This window comes from Heterocephalus glaber, unplaced genomic scaffold (assembly GCF_053883595.1).
Source record: "Heterocephalus glaber isolate CG9 unplaced genomic scaffold, H.glaber_assembly_v1.0 deba00000122, whole genome shotgun sequence".
NCBI lineage: Eukaryota > Metazoa > Chordata > Mammalia > Rodentia > Bathyergidae > Heterocephalus > Heterocephalus glaber.
Window position 1 is genome coordinate 10,521,348 of NW_028258138.1, and position 24,148 is coordinate 10,545,495.

Here is a 24,148-nt window from a genome sequence, read left to right on the forward strand (position 1 = left end):
TTGAACGCATTGAACCAACTCTTGTTGAGTTTCTGCCAATGGCACAACAAACCCTTCTTTGAACCTATTCATATGGAATATTTACAACTGGAAAACCCGTGGAAACAGAAAGCAGATAGGTGGTGTCTGACTCTCAGTGCGAGATGCGAACGGGGAGTAACTACTTAATGGATAAAGGTTTTATTTTGGAGTTACAGAAACATTTAAAAGGTAGATAGACATAGTGATGGTGTGACACCAAAATACTACCTACCACTCAATTTTACAATGGTATTTATTTATTTGTTTAGCCACACTGGGGCTTTTGGACTGAGCTACTCCCCCAGCCCTTTTAAAAAATTTTAAATTTTGAGGCAGGGTCTTGTAAATTATTGAGTTGCTCAGGCTGGACTCAAGCTTGCAATCCTCCTGTCTCAGCTTCCCAGAGTGCTGGGATTGATTATAAGCATGTGCTATCACACATGGTCTTGTTTATTTTTTGAGTCAGAGTCTTACTATGTTATCCAGGCTTGCCTTGAACTCCTAGGCTCAAGTGATCTTCTTGTCGCAGCCTCTTGATGAACACCACTGTGCCTGTTAAAATTATTAATTTTACGTTATGTGAATTTCACCTGAAAAGGAAGTGATTGTGCATTGAAATTGTATCCTCTCAAAAGATATGTTGAAATCCTAATCCCTACTACCAGTGAAGGTGATCCTATTTGGAAATACAGTCTCTGCCTCTGTCTCCCTCCTTCTTTTCCTCTTCCTCTTCCTCTTCTTCCTCCTTTTCCTCTTCCACTTTCTCTTCTTCTTCCTCTTCCTATTCTTCTCCTCCCCTTCCTCCTTTTTCTTCCTCTCCCTCTGTCTTTCTCTTCTCCTCCTCCTTCCTCTTCTCCTCCTCTTCTTCCTCCTTCCTTTTCCTCTCTCTGCCTCATGTGTGTGTGTGTGTGTGTGTCTCTGTCTCTGTCTCACTGTCTTTCTCTCCTTCATATTCTGTCTTTGTTACTTTTCTCATTGTTGAAATAAAATTCCTAACACCCAAAATTAAAGGAAAAAGGTTTATTTGGCTCACAGTCTGTGGAGGTTTCAATCCATAGTCAGCTGGCTCCAAGGCAGGGTGTCATGGCAGAGGGGCATCACAGAGGAGAAACAGTCCACAGCAAGCAGGCAGGTGAGAGCAAGCAAGCAAGGGATATGACAGGCCTCTTTTTGTCTTTATATTGCATACAGGCTACTGGGATTAGGTCAGTACCAAACCAATCAGTGGACTGATCTAGTAATCACCCACTCTTATACCTATCATTGCACCATGAACCAATCACACACTCTAGATTGAGCCACTTCTGAAAAGCCCCACCTATGACAGCATGAGGCTTTGGGGGACGTCTAGACACAGCTATGACATGTCCACTCACACACATACACATCTGTGATGAGTTTTTATGGATAGGCAATACCAAAATATCCATTTAAATAATTCTTCTAGATACTTGGGGTAGAAGATAGTTAAGTACATATATAGTCCATTATATTAGCCTGTAGTCCTTTAAAATTATTTGTTTTGAAATAATTTCAAACCTAGAGACAAGATGCAAGAAGAGTAAAAAAGAATTAAGATGTCATGTACATGTACCAAATACCCACAATGAAAGTGTCATTATGGATCACAAATGTACTAATAAAGAAAGAAAGAAGAGTACAAAGCACACCCCACCACATACACCATTATCAATCGTGTTTACCTGAACCATTAGAAAGCAAGGCACACAGCCAACAGCCCTAAATTCTCCTGTGCGCAGCTCCTGCAAACGAGGACCCTCCTACACCTCACCATGAGGCTTTAGCACTCTGGACGTCTTCCTCATACAACCAGCCCTCTGAGCCACCAGCCCATCCCAATTTTGCAAGCTATCTCCAGGACTTTGCTCTTCCTGCTCCGGGTCCCCACCCAGGAGCTCTGCTGGCCGAGTCATCATGCCTCACTGCTGATTTCAGTCTGCCTTCCCTGCCTCTAAAGAACCCAGGCCTCCTCCTCAGGAGGATGACTCTGAACCTGGGTCTGTGGGTGACCAGATTCAGGCCACTCATTCTTGGCAGGGACATTGCAGAAATGACACTGTTCTAGCTCAGCGTACAGCAGCGAAGGCTCCTGGTGCCCCCTATCCTGCCATTGTGAACCTTGATTACCTGGCCTACATGTGTCCTCTATAAACTCACCGATTCCTCCTCTGAACATAATTAGTACTCTGTGGGGAAATATTCTGAGATCACACCGTTATCCTGTTCCACCTCCTCCCCAGTTAATGACAGCTATGAAGATTGCCAAAAGGTGATTATCTGTTTCCATAATTCCTTCTGCTTTTCAAACAATTTTCCTGAGACATAATTCACATACCATACAATTTATCCATTTTCAGTGTACAATTCAATGGCTTTTTATATATTTACAGTTATACGACATCGTCACAGTTTGGAAACATTTTCATTATCACCCCCAAAGAATTCCTGCCCCTCTTAATTGTCACACCCAGCAACCTCAAACTCTATAGCTCCAGACAGTGGTCTGCTTTCTCTCTACATAGATTTGCCTATTCTGGACAGTTCACGTACATAGAGTTGTACAACATGTCACTCTTTGTGCTGGTTTCTTTCATTTGTATAGTGTTTTCAAGGTTCATTCATCTTGTGGTTCCTTTATTAGTTCATATGAGGAGTTCATTTCTTCTCTTGCTGAATAATATTCCATTATAGGGCTATACCAATTTATTCATCCATTCATCAGCTGACAGACATTTGAGTTGTCTCTACTTTTTGACTACTATGAAAATCACTTCTGTGAACATTAGTGTACAAGTTTTTGTGTGGACATATGGTTTCATTTCCTTTGGGCATATACCTAGGAGTGGAATTGCTGGGTCATACGATACTAGTTACTGGAGGAACCATCAAATTATTTTCTGAAGCAGGTGCACCATTTTTATTCCTACTGTCATTGAATTAAAGTTATAATTTCTCCAATCCTCACCAATTATTATCTGTCTCTTTGGGGGGACGCTGGAGACTGAACCCTGAGCACGGAGCTACATCCCCAACCCTTTTATTTTTTAGTTTGAGACAGAGTCTTGCTAAGTAGCTCAGTTGCTCAAGCTGAGCTCAAGCCTTTGATCCTCCTGCCCCAGTCTCTCAGAGTGCTGGGATGACAGCATGTACCACCATGTTTGGCTTTCTCTTTTATTCAGGTCATCAAAATGGGGGTAAAGTGGCATTTCATTGTGGTTCTGATTTGCATTTCCCCTGTGGGTAATGATGTTGAACATTTTTTCATGGATCTACTGGCCATTCATGCATCTTTTCTAGGAAAATGTACTGTATTAGTTTCCTAGGGTTACTGTAACAAAGTACTGTAAACTGTGTGGTTTAAAACAACCGAAATTTATTGTTTCAAAGTTCAGGAGGCTACAGATCTGAAATCCAGGTGTCAGCAAGGGTGTCTTCTCCTGAAGACTCTGAGGAAGAGTTGGGTGCAGGCCTCTCCAGCCTGTGCTGATGGCTGGCCTTGCTTGGCTTGAAGATGCAGCGCTCTGTCCCCATCTTCCCATGGCCTCTTCCCTGTGCCTCTGTGTCCTCTCTTCTCAGAAGGTTACCAGTCGTGTAGAGTGAGGGGCCCACCATAATCCAGGATGATCTCATTTTAGTTACTTATATCTCAACCATCTTATTTCCTAATAAGGTCACACACTCTGAAGTATTGGAAGTTTGGAATTCAGCATATCTACATCAACTGGGGTTTAGGCGCATTTCAACTTGCTGTGGTGTGAATATTGGTCATATCCCCCAACGGGCCATATGTCAAAGGCATGGTCCCCCAGTTGGTGCTAGTGACAGATGCTGTAGGCATTTAGGAGGTGAGGCCTCGAGGGGCATCCCTAGGACCACCCTCCCCCTCCCCCTTCTTCCTCCTCTTCCCCACTCCCCTCCCTCCCTCCCTCTCTCTCTCTCTCTCTCTCTCTCTCTCTCTCTCTCTCTCTCTCTCTCTCTTCTGGCTTGAGATATGATTTCCCACCATAATGTGCCATTCTCACCAGAGGCCAAAAAAATTAAGTTGCCTAATCCTTTCGGGGAGGGCACGGGGGATTGAACACAGGTTCCCCAGTCTTGAACTTGAACCTCCAAAACTGTGTGCTAAGTAAACCTTTGCTCTTTATAAAGCTAGTTGCCTCCAGTGTTTCATTACAGTCATGCAAAGTTGGCTAATACACAACTCATAACAATTGTGCATTCACATCCTTTGCCTATTTTTGTCTTTTTCACATTAAATTGGGATAGTTTCACATATTCTAGATATAAATTTGTCTCAGTTATATGGCTTGTTCCTTCTACACTTGTTAAGATTCTGATGGGGAAAACTTTTTCTTCCTCTCCATTTATTTATTTATCTCAGTATGGCCCCATATTTTATGCAATGGATTATAATCTGATATTCATATTTTTTACTTCTCAAATTGTCCAAACTTTTTCTTTGTCTAAGGGAGTTTGCTCAAGCTTGCTTCTGTCTCCTTTTGAAATACCTCCATCACTTTTTGAGGCTTTCATTACTTTGCAGAACAATAAGATGTTCCGGGGTTCCCATAAACTTTCCCTGTCCCATTTTTGAACCATTCTTTTCTCCATAGAACTTTTTCTCCTCTTGATGCAGGGATATATAGAAACCAAGGCCTAAGTGCATAGTAAGTTCATTGTTACTGAGGTGTCACTGTCTCAGGAGACAGATGTAGTAAATATATGAATGTCTAAGTGTCCACACACAGATACACATGCATCACTACAATTTCTATATCTATCTATGTATATATGATGTGCCTATATATTATTATATACATATTTACATATAAGGTACACAAATATATATACTATTATATATAATTAATTTTAAATGATAATTTGGATTCTAATCCAACACCTCTGGCTTCCTTCTAGCCTTCTCCCTTAACATCTTCGTGGATCTATCCTCTGATGGGAAGAAATCAGCCTCTGACTACCAGTATATTTGCCTAGTTCTTCAAGTAACTCATTTGTGTAACATAACCAGTCTCCAAAGCATTACCCTGTCTACCCACTGTGTGCTCACCGCACTCCCCGGTGCCCCATGTCCTGGACACCAAACCTGCTGCTGGGGCAGCCTCGATGCTGGAAGGCAAGGGAATGGAAGAGTTTAGGAACGGAAGAACAGGCTCAGTGCTTCCTGAAAAAGGACTCAGGTGGTGAATTTCATCTGCCTTTTACGCCAGGAAGCAGTTGATGGTTTCAGGTTGATGTTCTCTTCGCTTAGAACAACACCCCTCTCCTCTGTCCGGTGGACTCTGAGTCATCATTAACACTCGACTTACCTGTCCCTGCAGGAAGGATGCTTTCTCCGTGTTCTCTCTTCACCACTACTTTTGCGTGGTGCCAGGAACCAGAAACAAGGATAAGAGACAAACTAGAAATAAGCAAAAATACGGGCAACATGTGGGACATTTTAATAATCTACTCAGTAGACTAATAGGTGGAGGATGGGAACGAAACACATGAAAAGATACCCAACCTTGTTTTTAGTTGATCAAATGCATATAAAGATGAGACCTCATTGTTCTTCCTTTTCTAACTACTGATAATGATAAAGAATGACAATGAGATGTACAAATGGGGGATTGGAGGGATGGCCTCTCATTCTACCTTTCTGGGGTATAATTTAGTGGTATTGACTGTCTTTTGATTGAATAGCCCTATTTCTTAGGAATTTATTCAAAGAAAATGATAAGAATAATATTAAGCATATGTATATTGTTGTGGTTTGAGGTAAAATGTTCCTTAGAAGCCTCATGTGTTTGGAAGGTGATTGGATCATGAACCCAAAATACTCATCAGTGAATTCATCCATTACAGAGTTCTGGCAAATGTGCTCTTAGGAGGCCGGGCCTGGTTGGAGGTGGTCACTGGGACGTGGCCTGGAAGAGTGTGTTCTAGTCCCTGGCTCCTCCCTTCTCTCTCTGCTTCCTGCCTGCCTGCCTTGAGTGCCTTTTCCTGCCCCCTGCCATCCTGCTTCTGCTTTGGAGCCAGACGACCATAGACTGCAATCCTGAGCCAAAATAGACCCCTGCTCCTTTAAGCTGTGGGTGTTGGGCATTGCGTCCTGGGCTGGGAAAGCAGCTATACCATATATGGATGTTCATTGCATCGTTGAAAAATATCAAAAGCTGGGAAAATATAAATGTTTATCATTAGAAAATTATTTCAATAACTAATGATAGGGTGGAATATAATGTAGTAGTCTTTGTGAAAGTAGATTCTTATGTATTGATGTATAATAAAGCAGTATGCATTGATATATAAAACTATATTTTGCTTACTCATAACCAAAAAACCCCTCCATGTATAATACTGTCCATGTGTTGATGCTGTTGTAAAATATTATAGATGTTAATTTATTTATTCCTGACACAGCCCTGTTTGGTAGAGGCATAAAATACTCTGGAGCCAGTCTTCCCAAACACTACCCTCTGCTGGCAATGAGGAAACAGTTGCATGTTTCTAAGTCTATGATCCTGCTCATATCTGTGTGTGTACATGTTTTGATTAAAATATTTGTTTTGTTTTGTTCTGTTTTTTGAAACAGAGTCTCACTATGTAGTCCAGGCTGGCCTTGAACTTGCTGTGATCCTCCTACCTCAGCCTTCCAAGTGCTGGGATTACAGGCATGCACCACCATGCCCAGCTTGATTAAAATACATGATGCTTCCGACAGTGGTTCAGAATCAGTTCATGGCAATAATGAGTCATGGTTTGAACGTCTCCCCTAAAAATTCATGTGTTTGAAACTTAATCACTAAATTCCTGTGTTCGTGGTATTTGGAGTTGGGGCCTCTGGGAGATAATTAGGATTAGATATGATCAACAGGATGGGGTCCCATAATGGGATTGGTGGCTTTGTAAGAAGAGAGAGGCCCAAACTGCAACACTTACTGCCTGGGCTGGTGATGCCTCTGTTATGTAAGGATGCAACAAGGGTCCCTGGATGGCACTCATGCCACTGCCATGCTCTGGACTTCCAGCTTCCCAGAAGCAGGAGCCAAATAAGCTTGCATTCATCATAAATTACACTGTCTCAGTCACTTTCTTTGTTGCTGAGACACAGTACTGGACACCCACTGCCTAAGGGAGGAGAGATTTATTTTGGCTCACATCTCAGTCTGTAGTCAGCAGGCTCCAAGGCAGGACACCATGGCTGAGGGGTCTGATAGAGGAGAGCTGCTCATGGCATGGAGCAAGGAGGAGCTGGGGAGAGAAACCCTTCCAGGCTACCCCCTAGTGACCCACCTCTTCCAACCAGACCCCACTTCCTAACAGCAAGTCCACTGTAAGCCCCCTTAATCCAATCACCTCCCCAAAGCCCAACCTATGAGTGCATGAGAATGTCTAGATCTAAACCATAACACAGGTATTCAGTTCTAAACTCTGGGCTCTAAAATCTTGTTAGTCGATAGCAAAGGCTTGTTAAATCTCTGGCTCACTAGAGGAAGAGAAGAAAGTCTCCAGGGAATTTGACTTAGTAACAGTGGGATAAAGAAGAGATAACAATAACCTCCCACCCATCTGCCAATTCCCCATTCTATGCACATACAGGCATCAGCTCATTTTGTCTTCAGAAGCAGAGGTAGCTTCTATTAAGTGCACCCATTTTATGTCCAAGGAGACTGAAGCCACTGTAAAATTGTGCTTTGTGCTCTAATTACAGTCATTCTTGCTTTTCAGTGAGATTCAGATCTGAGGATAAGGGAAGGTAGTTGCCAGGAGGGTTACGGTTCTGGGGTTTGTGCACTTAAGAAAATATTCTCCCAGTCGGGAGTGGTGGTGCATGCCTATAATCCCAGCATTCTGGGAGGCTGAGGCAGGAGGATCACAAGTTTGAGTCCAGCCTGGGCAACTCAGTGACTTAGTGAGACCCTGCCTCAGAATATATATAAAAGAGTGGGTATGTAGCTCATACAAAGGCCCTGGGTTCAAGCCCAAGTGTCACACACAGAAGGGGAGAGAGAGAGAGAAAGAGAGAGAGAGAGAGAGAGAGAGAGAGAGAGAGAGAGAGAGAGAAAGGAAAGAAAGAAAGAAAAAGAAGAAAGAAAGAAAGAAAGAAAGAAAGAAAGAAAGAAAGAAAGAAAGAAAGAAAGAAAGAAAGAAAGAAAGAAAGAGAAAGAAAGAAAAGATTTGCAATCAATGAAGGTTGAGGCTCAGGACCATCTGGCTTCTTAAGAAAGCGACCTCTCAAGTTTTGTGGAGCTCAATGTCCAGCCACCTTGCAAGATAGAATCAGACTGAGAAACAGGAAATAAGTGAACAGGAATGAAAGCTCTACCTTTAAGTTCTGGCATCATGCCTGTCATTCACAGGAACATCCTCCATTCCTAGCAACTCTAAATTATCACTGCAGGAATGACAAACACTTATTGTGTCTCTATTCCAGTCTCTGCCCCAAGTGCTGGACGTGAATTATTTTATTTAATCTTCTCCATACTTCCTTGAACAAGCACCCTTTCCATTTCCATTTTGAAAGTGAAGAAATCAAGGCTCAGAGCAGTTAAGGCTCAGGGTCACCAAGTCAGAGAGCTGTGATGGCTCCTGCTGCTCACACCTTGCGGACAGGGCTGCCTGTCTGGTTTCACAGCCGATAGAAACAACGGGACAGAGTGAGGACAGAGAGAAGGCAGGGTGACAGCTGAAGGACACAGAAAAGCCATAAAAGGCAGGCACCAAACTCCCTGAGCCCTAGTGGCTGGTTGGAGCTGAGGGCTGGTCATTGAGAGAGAAGAATAGCCTTCGCCTGCATTGTGCATCGCAGGGACAGAGCACTTGCGCACATTCTACTTTGCTTGACCCCGAGTCAATAAAAAATGTTCAATTCAACTTGATGCCTTCTATTTAAAACCAAGGATGTGTGTGATACATTGCAGGAAGTGATTGATGTTTGTGAGCACTTGTTGTTTTCAATGAGAGTAGAAAACCTACTAGTTGGAAAATTAATTTAATGTAAGGGGTTACAAGGTACCTGGCACGAGGTGATGTCATTCTTGGGGACAGTCAGCAGCATCCAGTTGGATGCTACTTCCTGAGACTTCAAATCAAAGACAGGAAACTCATTTTTAGCAAAATCACCTCCTTCCTTCTTAGCTATGGAGCACAGTGGTGCTTTCCTTCCTCCATTCCCTCCCTCCCTCCTTTCCTCCTTCCTTCCTTCCCTCTTCTTTTTTCTATTATTCCCTTCTCTTCCTGCTTTCTTTCCTTCCTTCCGCTTCTCCTTCCTTCTCCTCCCTCCTTTCTTTGTTTTTTTTCTTGCCTTTTTCTTTCCATCCCTCTCTCCTTTCCTTTCTTCCCTCCCTCCTTCCTGCCTTCCCTCCCTTTTCCCTCTGTTCTTCTTTCCTTCTCCCTTTCTTTACTCTTTTTCTTTCCCCTACTCCCTCTACGCTTCCTTTTCTCTCTCTCCCCTTCCCTCCCTCTCTCTCTCCATTCTTTCCTTTCTCTTTCCGATGCTGTCCCAGGCTGAAGGCCAGGACTGCAGGAAGAGGCGGGTATCGGGGCAAAGGACCTGAGTGAGGCGCCTTAGCAGCTGTGTGAGGAGTCAAGGGCCCCTTTGCTTCTCCTCCAAAGCAAAGTAGGGGCCCTTTGGGCTCCCTTGCAGTGCTGTTCCCAGAGGCCTCTGTGGGTTGCGGGATTTGGGGGAGCAACTCCCAGCACTTCATCTCCGCTGGGCTCACCCCCACCATCTGGCCGTCATTTATTGGCGGGGGTCCCAGGCCGGGCCAAGAAGGAGAAGGCGCTGCCTGTTCTTGTTTTAATGGTGACTTACAATGCGGGCTGCTCCCCGCGGTCCCTCTCCCCTCCGCTCAAGTAGGTGAACACAAAGTCTCCATCTTGGTGGCCACAGAAAGGGCGCTTTCCCCGAGGGCACCGTGAATTGGCCAACTGCGCTCCTGACAGCTAGGAGCGGGGTGATTGTTTGGGGCCTACGAGAGCCATTCACGAAATGGAGTGCACCATCTTCACTGCACAAATATTTTCCCTGACCATAATACCCTCTTAAGGAGACCTCAAGTGGCCCAGCCTTGTCCCCAGCACTCCCAGGCACATCAGCGGTCGTTTTTCACGGCTGCTGGCATTTGCAGGGAAAAGGGGCAAGAGAAATGCAGGACCCGAGAGCATCCCAAGAGATCTTGGCCCTTGTGGCCTATTGTACTTCACCCAGAAGACAAAGAAACCCTCAGGCCTTTCTCTCGGGAGTGGCTTAAGCTTCATCAATAAATCAGAGTCCAGATAAAGCCATTCAGATGTAGCCCCCGACTCCTGATGGCTCGACACAGATCCCCTTCCCAGGACATGTAGGACATGAGAGATTTTTAGCGGAGCACATTTTGTTTTGCTTCTCCCCGCCCAATGCTCTTTGTCACTTTGGTCCTTTCTGTCCGGCTCCGTGTGGCATAGAAGATGCGTTTGTAGGCCTGAATCGGGGGGATTGTCTCCATCATCAGACCATTCACGCTCGCCCCTCCCCTGTTGTAAAACACAAGCCAGGCCAGGAACAGCGGCCCCATTGTGCTGCGCCATACCACCCAGATTTCACCTCCGTCTTCTTCTTCGCAGAGCCTCCTTTTTTGTTTCCAGTCAAAAGAAAGCATTTGCTCAGGGGAGGGGCAGGCTGTTCCTATTGCTTCCTCCAACAGGGAGGTTAAAGGAAAGATTGATGGGAGAAAGTTTACCTAGAAAACCAGGATACATTTCTTGCCAGCCGGGGGCAGTGGTTTCATTGTCCTGGGCCATGTTTTTTGTTAATTATCTCTCACTCTCTCCTTTTATCGAAGAGAAAAGTAGCAAAGCAGGGAGAAAGGAACAGGATATAGGGGTCAGGGGTCCCCTTGGGCCACCTAGGTGTTCCATGTGACATGCTGGGGTAGAGCCTTGCACACTTGGCTTGGTGAGGAACGGAAACCATTGAAATCATAGCGCAATCCACCTCATTCTTTATGGTGAAATTTCCCTCCCACCTCCCCATACACTGGGCCCTGTATCTTCTCTTCAACTCCCGGTATCTTTATCTTCTTTCTAATTCCAACCCCTGTCCATTGTCTTCAACTCACACACACTCATTTGCACACACACACACTTTTTCCATTCTAATTGTAAGCCCCACAAAAAGTGGTAAGGGCAATTTTGAGAAGGGTGGGAGAATGGGATGTGGGACCCACAAGAGAAAGACTAAGAAAGTTAGGCCAAACAAGACCATGTTGTCAAGGAAATAAACCTTGGGGAGGGCAGGCATGAAACCACAGCTGCTGGACTTGGCCGGCCTCAGACGCTGGTGGTAATGACAATGATCCCTAATGGCAAGGCCCCAGCTCCGCACATAAATAGGGCTCAGCCTGAAAGGGGAGGAAATGGAACAAAACATTTCCTTGGGTGCCACTGGCAGAGAAATAACATCAATTTCAGTTGGGGTGGGGAGAGCTAAAGAATCTCCCTGTTTCCCCACATTAGCAAAGGCAAATTCATAACTGGCCAACAAAGTACCTTTGAAATGCAGCTGCGCTCCATGAACACACTGCCTTTTTCCACCCAGAGAGACAACCCTGTCTTGATCAGAAAGAAGAGGGAAAAGGGGAAAAAAAGCACACACTATTGAAAAGCCACAAGAGCGGGGAAGAGAAGGGGGAGGGAAGTTGCTGGGGACTGAAGGACAGGGAGGGAGGGAGGGGAAGTGCGTGGCTTTGGCAGATGCAAATGATAAGCTCTACCTTCTTTGCCTTCTCAGGAGATGAATGGCCACACAGATTCTGGGAGAGGGGCTGCACCGGGCAGCTGTTGACCAAACGCAGCGTGTGGCCAGGAAGGAAGGCCACTGGGAAGGCCTTGGCCTCCAGGGTACCCTCTGGTGCCCTGGGCACCCGGCACCTCCAGGCTGGGCAGCTGCTGCACCTTGGAAAGAGGGGCTCTGGGAATGTCTCTCACCAGGAAGCAGAAGCCAGAGAAGGGTTTCCATGACAGCACTTGGGATAAGTGATGACCATAAACCGGGCAAGTCCTGTGTACACACTTCTGCAGACCTATAAAAAGATGAATACGAGACCAGGTGTGAACATGGATGTTATTTAAAATGAGTGAAGAAATAACAGCAAACTACAACAAAAAGTTAAAAATACAAACTTCACAAAATCAGAGGTACTGGAGAGAAGGGGATCTTGCAGTACTGGGGATTGAACCCAGGGTCTTCATACTGAACTACATTCTCTGCCCTTTTTACCACAGGGTCTGGCTAAGTTGCTAAGTTGTCCAGGCAAGGCTCAAACTTGAGACTCTCCTGCCTCAGCCTCCCAGAGGCCTGGTATTACCAGTGCACACCACCACACCTGGCTTGTGTGTTTGTGAGTCTGTGTGTGTGTGTGTGTAAGTCTTTCTGTGTGTTTTTAATTAACCACTGAATGCACCTCTGTGATACAAACCTGGTTTCTCCTCCTCCACCCACATTTTTCTGATTTTGGGCACCATAGGAAGTATCCATATCACAATTATTTCCAGTCTGGCAACCTCTTCCAACCAAGCCAGGGACTCTGCACAGTGGGAGGCTGGAATATTCCTGGGAGCCATTTCTATACCCCAATGACTGGCGGTAACTGAAATATGGAGAAGTCACTGCAAAGCACGAAAGCAAACCCCGCTGAACATCCCTGGTTCAGCTGCCTGTTAGCCACATGCCAAGAATGCTGCTGCCAGTCCGACATCCGTAGACACAGGGAAGTGGGAAGAGGGAGAGCCCGTGGTCTTAACGGATTCCGGTGAAAACAGCTAAGAGATGCACGCTCTACAAAACATACGAGTGTGTGAGCAAGTTGGCAGGCCCTTCCCAAGCCTCGGAGGAGACTGCGCAGATGAGGTCCTTTTAACATAAGCCTTGGCACCTCGCCCGCAGGCTGCCTCTGCCCACGTGGCCTGTGCAGTGAGTGTCACTATCTGCAGAGCGGGGGGCCCCTTGACAGGATGTCTCTCCCACAGAGCCTTCCCTGGCAATCACCAGGGGAAACCCCTGGGCCTTATCAGGACACTCACAACCTGCACACTGCATGGCCCCACGGCAACGGTCAGAGTCACTAGCACAGCACAGCTCTCAGTATGTGCTACTGCAAAAGCTAGAGAATAGGACAGCAACACCAGGTTGAACCCTGAGGTTTCCTGGCTTAGACAAAGGAGGTTTATATCCTACACATGCTTTGGGGAGGCTTGAAACAGATTCCGGATGAAGTGTTGGCTTCTGGAAGAAATTAGCAGCTGTAACCAAAATGGTTTCGGAGGTGTTTCCCAAGGCTCTGGAAAGAAACTTCTCATCCCAGTGCCTCTGTCCATCCTGAGCCTCACACTTGCCCACAGCGCCTGAGAACCTTTAGGTGACTGGAGTCTTGTTTAGCAAGGGTATTTATTAGGTCTTCGTCCTGAGGCTAGGAATTCTCCAGTGAATAAACTCAGACCAGGTACTTGGCTGGAGCTCACACGAGCCACACAAAACCCCAAAAGACTGCTCTTCCATTAGCCCCGTGTGGACCTGGAAACAAAGGTCTCCGGGAAGGCAGGTATTTGATCAATGTCGCACGGCCCATAGGTGACTAGCTGTGGGATGTGACGCCAGATCTGTGCACACACCTTGCTGAGCTGCTCACCCCACTGGGAAGGCAGCACAGGAAAACCTTGCACACGCAGTGGGGCAAGGATTCAGCCAAGTGTACACAAGTGCTCTCTGGGAGCAGAAGAAGGAGATGACTGTGCTGTAGGGGAGATGGGAAAAGAGTGGATATGCAGTGAGGGGTAAGTGGAAGTGTCTCTCCTTCCTTGAACCTGGTACCCAAGGCCAGGGTTCTAGGGCTAGATGACTCTCCAGCCTGAATGTGCACATCAGACTCATCTGTGCTCCAGCGCAGTGTGGAGAAGAGCCGTTGGAAAGCCAGTCCATGGTCAAGGTGGATGTCTCTGAGACCAGGCTGCTTCTGTCCTTCTCCTGGACTTTGCTTACTATTCAAGGTGACAGAAGATGGGGGAGGCTAAGAATAAAAACTTTTAGGTGGGATTGATAGAAGGAAAAGGAGAGAGAAAGGGTGGAAACAAGTGAAATGCCATATCTGAACTGGCCATCGACACTGGCAGATGCCCTCTTTGGAGCTGAACTAGCTATTGCTCAGCTTGCAGACCCTTTGCCCACACAATTCCTCCCTTTAAATGAAGGATCCTCTCATTGGACCCTTCCAAGGCTTTGGAAGACAATTTCGCCCTTTTCCTAGCTCAGCCCTGGTGGCCTCCAAAGAAGCAGCCCTGAGCAGGGCTAAAGGATATTAGTAGGACCCCAGCTTTTCCCCAACTGGAGATCACCAACAATGGCAGGAGCCAGCTGCAAGTGAGGCTGTGACTGCTCACACCCACCAGTCCAGTCAAGGAAACTCCGGGGATGACACCTTTCACATTTCATGGCAAATCAAAAGGCTCTTCTCTTCCTTTTCTGATGGCTCTGGGCTTGATTTTCTAGCACTTTGTCTTCTTTTCCTCCTGGATGCTGGGATGGGAAGTAGGATATAATGACCTTAACATTCGTACTTCCTGGTTTATACCTTTCACGATCAGTATGGGGACTTAAATACAATGCAATGTGTATGTTCTTGTTTCTCAGGCACGCAGAGCTACAAGTGCTAAGTGCACACTCCCTGGTATGGTGGGGCTATGGAGAAAAGGGAAGGAGGCTCATTTAGCTGAGGTGGATTTGCTTCCCAGAAACCATGGCTATGTTTCCTGGACACTGGTACATTTTCTTTGGCCCTTCCACTGCACACCTCATAAACTTGCTGCATTTGACTCAGTCATCTAGTCCATGGATTTTAATAGTAGGTTCACTCTGTGCAAAACAGGGTAACTGAAATCCTAAGGCATATTTTTTTTTTGGTACTGGGGATCAAACTTGGGCCCTTGTGCTCTCGAGGCAGGCTGCGGAACCACTGAGCTACATCCCCGGCCCCTAAAGAAGGAACAATATTTGAGCTGAAGAATTAAATCTTTGGGGAGTTTTCATTTACTCCTGCCATCTGTAAAGTGTATTTGCTGATGACTTCCCATTTCTGTTGCAAACTATTTTCAGAAAATGGAGCCAAGCCCAGGGCAAAGTTTGTAAAAGGAATGAGAGAGCCTCTTGCCCTGCTATTTTACTCTTTCATATTTTCTCTTTCTATTCAAGATAGTTTGAGGAGGAGAAGGAAAATGGAAAAACAACTATAAAATAATTGGACATCTTTGCAAGAGGTTGTGGAGACCAAAATCTTTGCTGGTCAAAATCCTTAATTTGGCCATTTATAACATAAGTGAGCATTCATATCCTGGAATCTTAATTTTTTTAAGCAAAGTTTAGTGCTTTGTAAGTGTATAAATGTATTTATGAAATGAAAACTGAGCTATCTGATTCTGGCATGTGATGTTATTCTGCTTGTTCCAGAACCAATGTTATTGTTCTCAGAACTGAAGCTTTGCCTGCTCACAGACACTCAGTGTACAAAGGCTCTTTGCACTACTGAGAAGGTATTTCATTCAGCTTGCTTTTAGTTTTGTGTTCCCTCCTATGTCCCAAGCGTTATTAAATAATCATGGATTATATAGTTACTTAGAATCTGATGGCATTGTGTTTAATCTCAACCAACTGAGATTGAAGAAATAAAAATTCAGGACAATCTTATAACTCAATGGTGGTGACACTCTGGGGAAGACTGATATATCATTCTTTGAAAACTGGCACAAAGCCTTTTGAGGACATTTGGCCATCAATGCAGGTCAAAGGTCATTAAAATGTTTGTACTCTTTGACCCCATAATCTCATTCATTGGAATTTATTTCAAGGAAGCGATTTAAAGGAAGAAGTGATGTATGCATGGATATATTTATAGCAAAGTTATTTATGACAGTGGAAAGCTAGAAATAGCCTAAAGGTTTAGCAATGGATGAAGGAGAAACAAATTATAGAATATTGGTCTAATATAATATAATATTATCTATTTACTAAGTATGATAGGTAATTAGGGCTGTGGTAAAGAACAAAACATTATATCCACAGACTTGCCAAAATGATGTTAAAATAATATATATGTCAATAAAAGTCCAATGATAAAGAAATGAAAACTTGCTATGTAGAAAAACAGAAATATGGGCAAATTGTTTAAATTAATAATGGCTATATATTGTGCTTTACTTTTTGTTTAGTAGCAAAGATGATTTTTACTCAAAGAGAAGCTTCTAAGACACCGTGCCAAAATCAAGCAATTCTATCACCATGTTTATTCATCTCTCTGTCTACCTTTTCTTACCCTCTGACCCTTACCAAGTCACTGGTGTTACTGATTTTAAATTAAATAATATTTTAATAGAGACTCCAATAGGAATAAAATACTGATGGCCTGCATGTAAAATTAGCTCACCTGGATATGGAAGAACCATACGCCCAAGAGAAGTGGGGTCCTCCGCAGTCCCCCCTAGAAGTGGTCCTGCCTCCTCTAGTCCTGTTTCTTCTACACCCAGACGTGAACATGTCCTGTGAGCCTGACATATGCTTTTACTAGGAGCTGTGGGTTATGGCTTCTTATATTCCCAGACTTTCTTGGAGGACAAGAACTAGTCACCAAATTAAGAAAAAATTCAATTCTGTATTCCTTCCTCAGTGCATAATGGAGCATCTGACCCTGGTCTGTTAGGAATGATACCACAGCTCTCAAAATTAATATGTGAGTTGTCCACAGAAGACAGGAGCGGACCTTGTATGCAGCCAAGGAGGACACAGGGCAGCATTCTGGCACAGACAATACCAGGGCTGTGGGGAGGGAGAAAAGGCATCACGTGTTGGTGGGTTCTTGCCCCCAAGCAGATTGCCCACCCATGCCCTTTTGGCTCTGTGCAAGGAACCGTTTGGCTCCCAGACTCAGGGGCTGTTCTCCAGGGCTCTTCATCAATCATACATCCTGTTTGCCTCACCCTGGCTGTCTGGGTTCAGCCCTCCAGCTGCTGTGGAAACATTTGTGTGATGCCTTCAAAGTGGGGGTGCAGACGTGTGTGGGGATGAGGGGAACAAGATGCTACTCAGAGCTTCTCCTAACATGCTCTCCCAGCCAAATCATCTGCAGAAAGAAACTTACACAAATATGCTCCAGTAAGTGGGTGCCCAGTCCCATTTGGTTGGGAGACTATTTGTACAGATTTTGGAGGGAACCCCCCAAAATATATTATTGTTTGGAAAAATAACACAAATGACATTTTGTGGAATTACATTCCGAAGTTATTCACATTTACTTCATAGGGAACCAAAATTTGTTTTATTTGTTTGTTCTTGAGATAAAGTTTCTTTATGTAGCGCAGGTTGTCCTTGAACTCACTATGCAGGCCAGGCTGGCCTTGAACTCATGGCAATCCTCCTGCCTCCGCCTACCAAGTGTTGGGATTACAGGCATGCACCACCACACCTGGCTCCAAAATTTGTTTTAAAGTAGGCCAAAACTACTTTTTTTCTTGCCTTCTTCAGCAAGAGTTTTATAAACACAGATTAAACTTTTCCTGATGACTTTTCATTAGAATTTTAAACATGAATTAAACACAGATAAATAGCCCTGATTTTTGTGGAATAGATTTTCTTTTTTCTTTCTTGCTTGCTTCTACTTTACATTGCCTTCTGCACTATCAAATATCTGTTCTTGTGCCCCGGCACAAGTAGCACTGCGCCTGCTTTGCAAGCGCAAGGTCCTGAGTTCGATCCCCTGTACCGCAAACATCAACAACAGGAGCAACAATAACAAAACAAAAACAAAAACAAAAAAACCCCAATATCTTTTCTCTTCTTGTGACACTGTACCTATTTTTTTATATTTTCAGAAGAAAAACTATGCCTTTATTCATTCAAACTCAGCAATATTTATTGAACCCATAAGACAAAGACTTAAGTAAACTGAGATTTGAACACAATCAGACCACACAAAAGTTGAAAAAAAGTCATCCCTGGGTGTTCATGGGGAAATGACACCAGGACCTCCTATCCTGTGCAGGTGCCAGAATCCATGGGCAATCAGGTTCTGTCAGTAAAATGGCATTGCATTTGCATATAACTTACACATTCGCTCTATACTTTAAATCAACTCCAGGTAACCTATAATACCTGGTAGAATGTAAATACTAAGAAATAATAACAAGAAAAAGTGTGTATATGTTTAGTAGAAGTGCAATTTTTTCCCCCAATGCTTTTGCTCAGTAGTTGGTTGAATTCATGAATGTGTTAACTTGAATATGAAGGGTCAACTGTATTTACCTTAAATCCCCTGCATGGATTGGCTGGACCATACACCCCAAATCCATGAAGGTCATTAAGGATACTTGTGGATTAAGTACAGGCAGCCAGCAGTGCTTGCTCAGTACTATCAGCCTGGCCCGCTTTCTGGTGTGCACATTTTACCTCTGAGGAAAGAAACTCACACATGACGTGGTATAGGGGGGCTGGTCCAAGAAAAATAAAAAGGAAGGAGAGGAGAGGAGAGGTGAAGAGAGGGGAGGGGAGGGAGACAGAGACAGAGAAAGAAGTAGTGAGAGAGAGACAGGAAGGCAGAGAGAGAAATAGAGAGTTTTTAACAAAATGATGTAGATATGATGTCTATATTGCCACCTTCCACACAAATATGTGCTGATTTTTCTAGGTTAGGTCTGTCCCCTTTCCCCCTCTTCATTCACTTCGTCATCAGATCTTAGCTGGGGCCACCTGACAAATAAGGATATGTTCATATAAACAGATCTGGAAGGATGAATTATGAGATTAAGTAAAAAAGTCAATATCCTTCTTTTGCAAAATCCTGAGAAAGATAACTTTATTGTTGCGAAATAGAAATAAAAATGTGCAAGAGAGAAAAGGGCTCCCTTCCATATGTCCTTCTCTCTTTATTAGGATCTGAATCAACCAAGAGCTTCCTGGATCGGCTACCAGTTAGAAAACCATTTGGGCATTGTGTCCCCATTGGTTTGTTTTTGTGGTACTGGGGACTGAACTCAGGACCTTGTACTTGCTAGGCAGGCACTGCTCCACTGAGCCACATCCTTGGCCCGAAAATATGTTTATTTTTTAAAAAACAGAACCCCCAAAGAAGAAAATAATGAACTTGGGGGTGAAAATCCCCACCATCATTTTTCTGAGTTTCAGATCTTCTCTGTAACGTGAGTTCTTCAGAAACGCCCCACTGGCGTCCAGGACACCTGTAGACAGGATCTGCAGCTGCCAGAGGACACCAAACCACAGGGTCTCTACTGACCAAACCTAGAAGGGCTCCTCCAAATTCCCTTCTCAGCTGGGCCCTGATCTTTGGGTACCCACGTTTGTCTCTGGAGTTGCCTGATGTTACCAAGGATCCCGCTAAATTGTTGTAGTCAGAATTCTCCCCTTGGCATCTGATCCACCAATCTGACTGTGGCTCTCATCCTCCACCATCCCTCAAGTGAGACCTGACCTCTGGGCATGTTTTCTGCAAGCCTCTGTTAGGCTCCTTAGTCAGGGTCCCACCCTTACCACTGAGGTTTCCTCTTGGTAATCTTCCATCCACTGACTCCCACCCACAAGGAGACTTGGTTATAAATTCTCATTTTCCCTTGCTGCATTAAGAGTTAAATTCAACCTTTGGCCCTATGAAAACTCCAAAAGAATTTGTTTTTAGCTAAGCACATTTTGTAGCACATAACGATTGCATTCCTCGTAAGGAGTTGGTACACATACACAACACATCTTGAAAACCCCTGTATTTCTTGTGACCATTCCCACGAAGAAAGTCTGCCTCGCCATTCTGCAGTGTAAGTCATAGATACTTATTTCTCTGACAGGACACTGTTTATTTCATTACTTCGCATTTTCCCAGCTTCCATGGTCATGTTATTTCTAAGAAACATGGAGGATGAATTTGATTCTGGGGAGCAGGCCAAGTCATGCTACGATAAGAATGGGGTCCAACACCTGGCTTTCTGACCCTCATTGCATCCAGCTGTCGGATGGCTGGTGGAGGAAATAAGAGGTGTGCCAGCCTTTTCTAGGAATGCTGGGCTTCCAGGAAGAAGGGAAGAAGGGAAGCTCCTGTGCCCATCACCAATTCCAAGAGTCCCTGTTGACGTGTTGTAAGCATTTAGCTGAGGTTAAACTACTGCTTTGTGGAACAAAAAGTATACCTGTGAATGTTTAAGCAAAACCAGGAAATGTGTATAGTCTCAAACCGCCCCCCTTATTTACTATTCATAATGAGGAAAATAGCTAGTTTACAGAGGCAATTATGGCCTCAGCCAAGTGCTCAAGGATGACACGGTGTCCTGAAAACAATACATTTATTACCTCATGGTTTCCTTTCCCTTAACGCAAAACCCCAGTCTCGTTGTTGCTGTATGTACTATGCTTGTGGTCTCACAACATTGAGGGATAAAGTCACCAACCAAAGGAAGAGATTAGGAGAGTTTTGTTAGAAATAAGGAGAAGAGCGGCTCCTGGATTTCCAGAAGAGCTTTCCAGTGGGTGGCTGCTGAGGCTGTTTGTCCAAGGATAATTTAAACAGCAAAATCATAACGTGAATATAATGTGGGTCAAACTGCGATCAAGCTGTAGGATTATGAGTATAGTCACTTAGCTAATATTGTAACAACGTAGCAAGGGTATATGGTGAGCATCATTAACTTTGGCTTATCAATAATTTCTAATGTAGAAAGGTCAAAGGCATTCCTGGAAAGGGATGTGTCTAGGTATTCTGATCCTCCACCTATGCATCTGATGTCTATCTGGCCTCACTGGACCAGGTGGTGCTAATTACAGTCCAGTCTCAAGCTGCTGATATCACTAGGGAGGCTTGCAGGCCTGGCTATCGCGGCTCCATCTTGGGGCCTGGCTCTGTTCAGATTCTCCTCTGGCTGCGATCTTAGTGTTTCATCTTCTGCACTGACTCCCTCGAGGGCCCAGGTGTCTCTGACTGCCTGTTAGTCAGGCTTAGCTAGGTTACCTGTCTATAATATAAGATGAGGATGGTAAGCAGCTAGCCAGACAGTAGTGGGACTGAGAGACAAGGGTCCAAAATAGTATGAATTTCAAGTTAAGTAAAGAAAGACTTCAATCACTTAAAATCATTTGTTTGGTCTTGGACCCAAAGTGATTACACAGAGCAGAGTGACATTTTAAAGTCACAAGTTGTGCATATTCCTTCTCATACCTGGCCCCCTGGCCAGGACAAGGCACGCAGCATTCCTGGGTGCCATAGCCTACAGCCCCGTGATATCAGGAAAGGATGCTTCTGCTTTGGGCTGGGAGCTGGTTTAAATTAAGAACTTACCTTTTGTAAGTTTCTTACATGATTATAGTCCCTGAGCAACCTAACCATCAAAAAAGGACAGGAAGACATTTTGCAATTCTAACATAACTTCTAAGTAACATGTTAAACATCATAATTATCCTAGTTCTCGGAAACCCAGGAGTAATTTTTGTATGTATAAAAATACATGCAAGCACAAGGACCCGAGTTCAATCCAAATTCACTCTCCATGCAGATGCCTCCATGGCACTGCCTGCCTTCTCACTGGAAGGTGTGACTCTCTTTGTCTACTTTCCAGTAAATTCTACCTATACTTCCACATAGCCCGTGTGTCTTGAAGGATTCATCAAGGGGACAAAGAACCAAGGACCTGGGATGCAAGGGGCCCCTTCCTCACTGCATCGGGACCCAGCTTCCTGGTAACAAGGAAGCATCAGACACAAACTCCAATCGGGGTGCATATTCTGTACAACAGCTGACCAGTGCTCCAAAAGTGGCCAGGCCATGAAGTCAAGGAAGGGCCAAGGGGCTGTCACAGATGGGAGGAGACTAAGAGGACATGACCGCTGGATGCAGAGTGGGGTCTGGGGATGGAACAAGAACATTAGCTGCAAATCTGTCTTGTGACTAAGTTCTGAGCTTTGGCTAATGGTGTCAAGCAAAGTGAATTCTTCAACTTCGATAAACGCTCTATGCCATGTAAGATGCTAACAGAGGAAGTTGGGTAAAGGGCCTCCAAGGACTCTCTGTACTGTGTTCGGGATTCTTCTGTAAGTTAAAATAACTTCATAATTTTTTTTTAAACAGTATTGCACTGCCTGCCTCGCAAGCTCAAGGTCCCGTGTTCGATCCCTGGTACCAAAAAAATAAAAATAAAAAATTTTAGAAAGTATTGCTGCTGTTCAAAATGGACAAATACAACCAAAAACTATCTATCAGCACTGTGGGGAGGAAGCGAACAGAAGGACACTGCACCATAAGAAAGAAAATCACCTCTTTCAGGAAGATGCTGCCAAGAAGTGTTAACAAATATTAGGCAGGCTTAGAGCTCTCCATGTGGGAAAGAAACCAATAAATCATCCCGAATGCTAAGGAGATTATTGATGGTTTTACTCCTCCATCTTACCTCTATCTCCCTGCTCATTAGAAGTAATAAAGATGTGCAGGTTGAAATCAGAGCTGGTCTTCATTTACTATTCCCATTTTGTGTATTGCCCTGTAAAACTTCCAAAACCTTGGCTTTACCTTTAATTCAACAGCAAGAACCAAATTGGAGTAATCAAATCAAGCTACTGTTATTATGTAAAGCTATTTTCCTGGATCCCTGCTTTGAGTAAATGATTTCTATTAACATGCAGATTTGCTAGGGATTACCAAAAGTCTCTCAAAATAATCATCAGAAGATGTCTTTCTAAAGAATACTTTTCTCTCTGACTTGGACCAAGATTCAGTCCATAAATCTCTCCCTTCTACTCTGGGACAATTCAGGACTACTTCGTGACCAGGATGGAAAAACAGGGAGTCCTTATTCAAAAGAGTTGAACTAAACGGAAAATACAAACTCCAGCTTCCTCTCTTGCATTCTGCTGATCTTAAAGTTGTATTACAACCATCATAAGGAGAAAACTCAGGGGCACAGTAGGTAAGCCAGGAGCACAATGTGGATTTTACGTAATTTTTTAATTTAATTGCACTAAGTACATACTTTAGCATAATAAGTGGAGTAGGTAGCAGCACAAAGCCACTGGTAAGGAGAAAGGAGTCAGGAGTCATATGCTCGGGTTTGAATTATTTCTCCACTGCTGCTTAGCATTGGCTGAATTCCATAGACTCTCTGAGCCATATTTCTCCTCTGCCTTGGCTGTAAAATAAGGATAATAGTGATATTTACCTTCAGGGCTGTTGTCAAGATTAAATGAACAGCAAAACCATACAAGGGCTAACTTATTAAAGGATAACTAACTGTTGGAAGCTAGAAATTTTCCTATTTTATTGTAAGTTGTGGGAAACCTTTCCTGAGTATCTGTGGGGGCTCAGTACCAGGACCCCCAGAGATATCAACAGATATCCACAGATGCTCAAAGTCCCTTCTATAGAATGGCATAGAATTTGCACAGAACCTAGAACCTTCTATATACTTTAAATCACCACTAAGTTACTAGTGCTATCTAATACAATGTAAATGCTGTATAAATAGCTGTTACATTGTATTGTTTAGGTAATAATGTCTAGAAAAAAACTCTGTACTCGTTTAGTATACACACAATTTTCTTCTAAAACTGTACATTTGATCTGTGATTGGTTGAATTCTCAGATGTAGAGCTTCCAGATTTAGAGGATGGAGTAGATATATATCTTCTGGATGAGGTGTGTGTATTTTTAAGTATGCTTATTTAGTGCTCGCTTCGGCAGCACATATACTAAAATTGGAACGATACAGAGAAGATTAGCATGGCCCCTGCACAAGGATGCCATGCAAATTCGTGAAGTGTTCCATATTTTAGGGCCAGGGATTTGGCTCAGTGGTTCTGCCGCCTGCCTTGCAAGCACAAGGACCCAAGTTCGATCCCTGGTACCAAAAAAAAAAAAAAATATATATATATATGCTTATTTATTAAAGGGAAAAATAGGGCCGGGGATTTAGCTCAGGGGTTCCGTCGCCTGCTTCGAAAGCGCAAGGTCCCAAGTTCGATCCCTGGTACAAAAAAAAAGGGGGGAAAAATAGAAGTAATCCCAATGCTCATCAAAAGGGAAATGGTGAAATAATGATA

The 24,148-nt window shown here is 44.1% G+C and overlaps 1 non-coding gene across 1 annotated transcript; it reads left to right on the forward strand.

Annotated features, from left to right (window-relative positions):
- Nucleotides 1-23,773: 23,773 nt before the first annotated feature.
- On the forward strand, nucleotides 23,774-23,880 carry LOC147830334 (U6 spliceosomal RNA). The gene has a single exon (XR_015439408.1). It is a non-coding gene; the product is annotated as a U6 spliceosomal RNA (small nuclear RNA).
- Nucleotides 23,881-24,148: the final 268 nt, after the last annotated feature.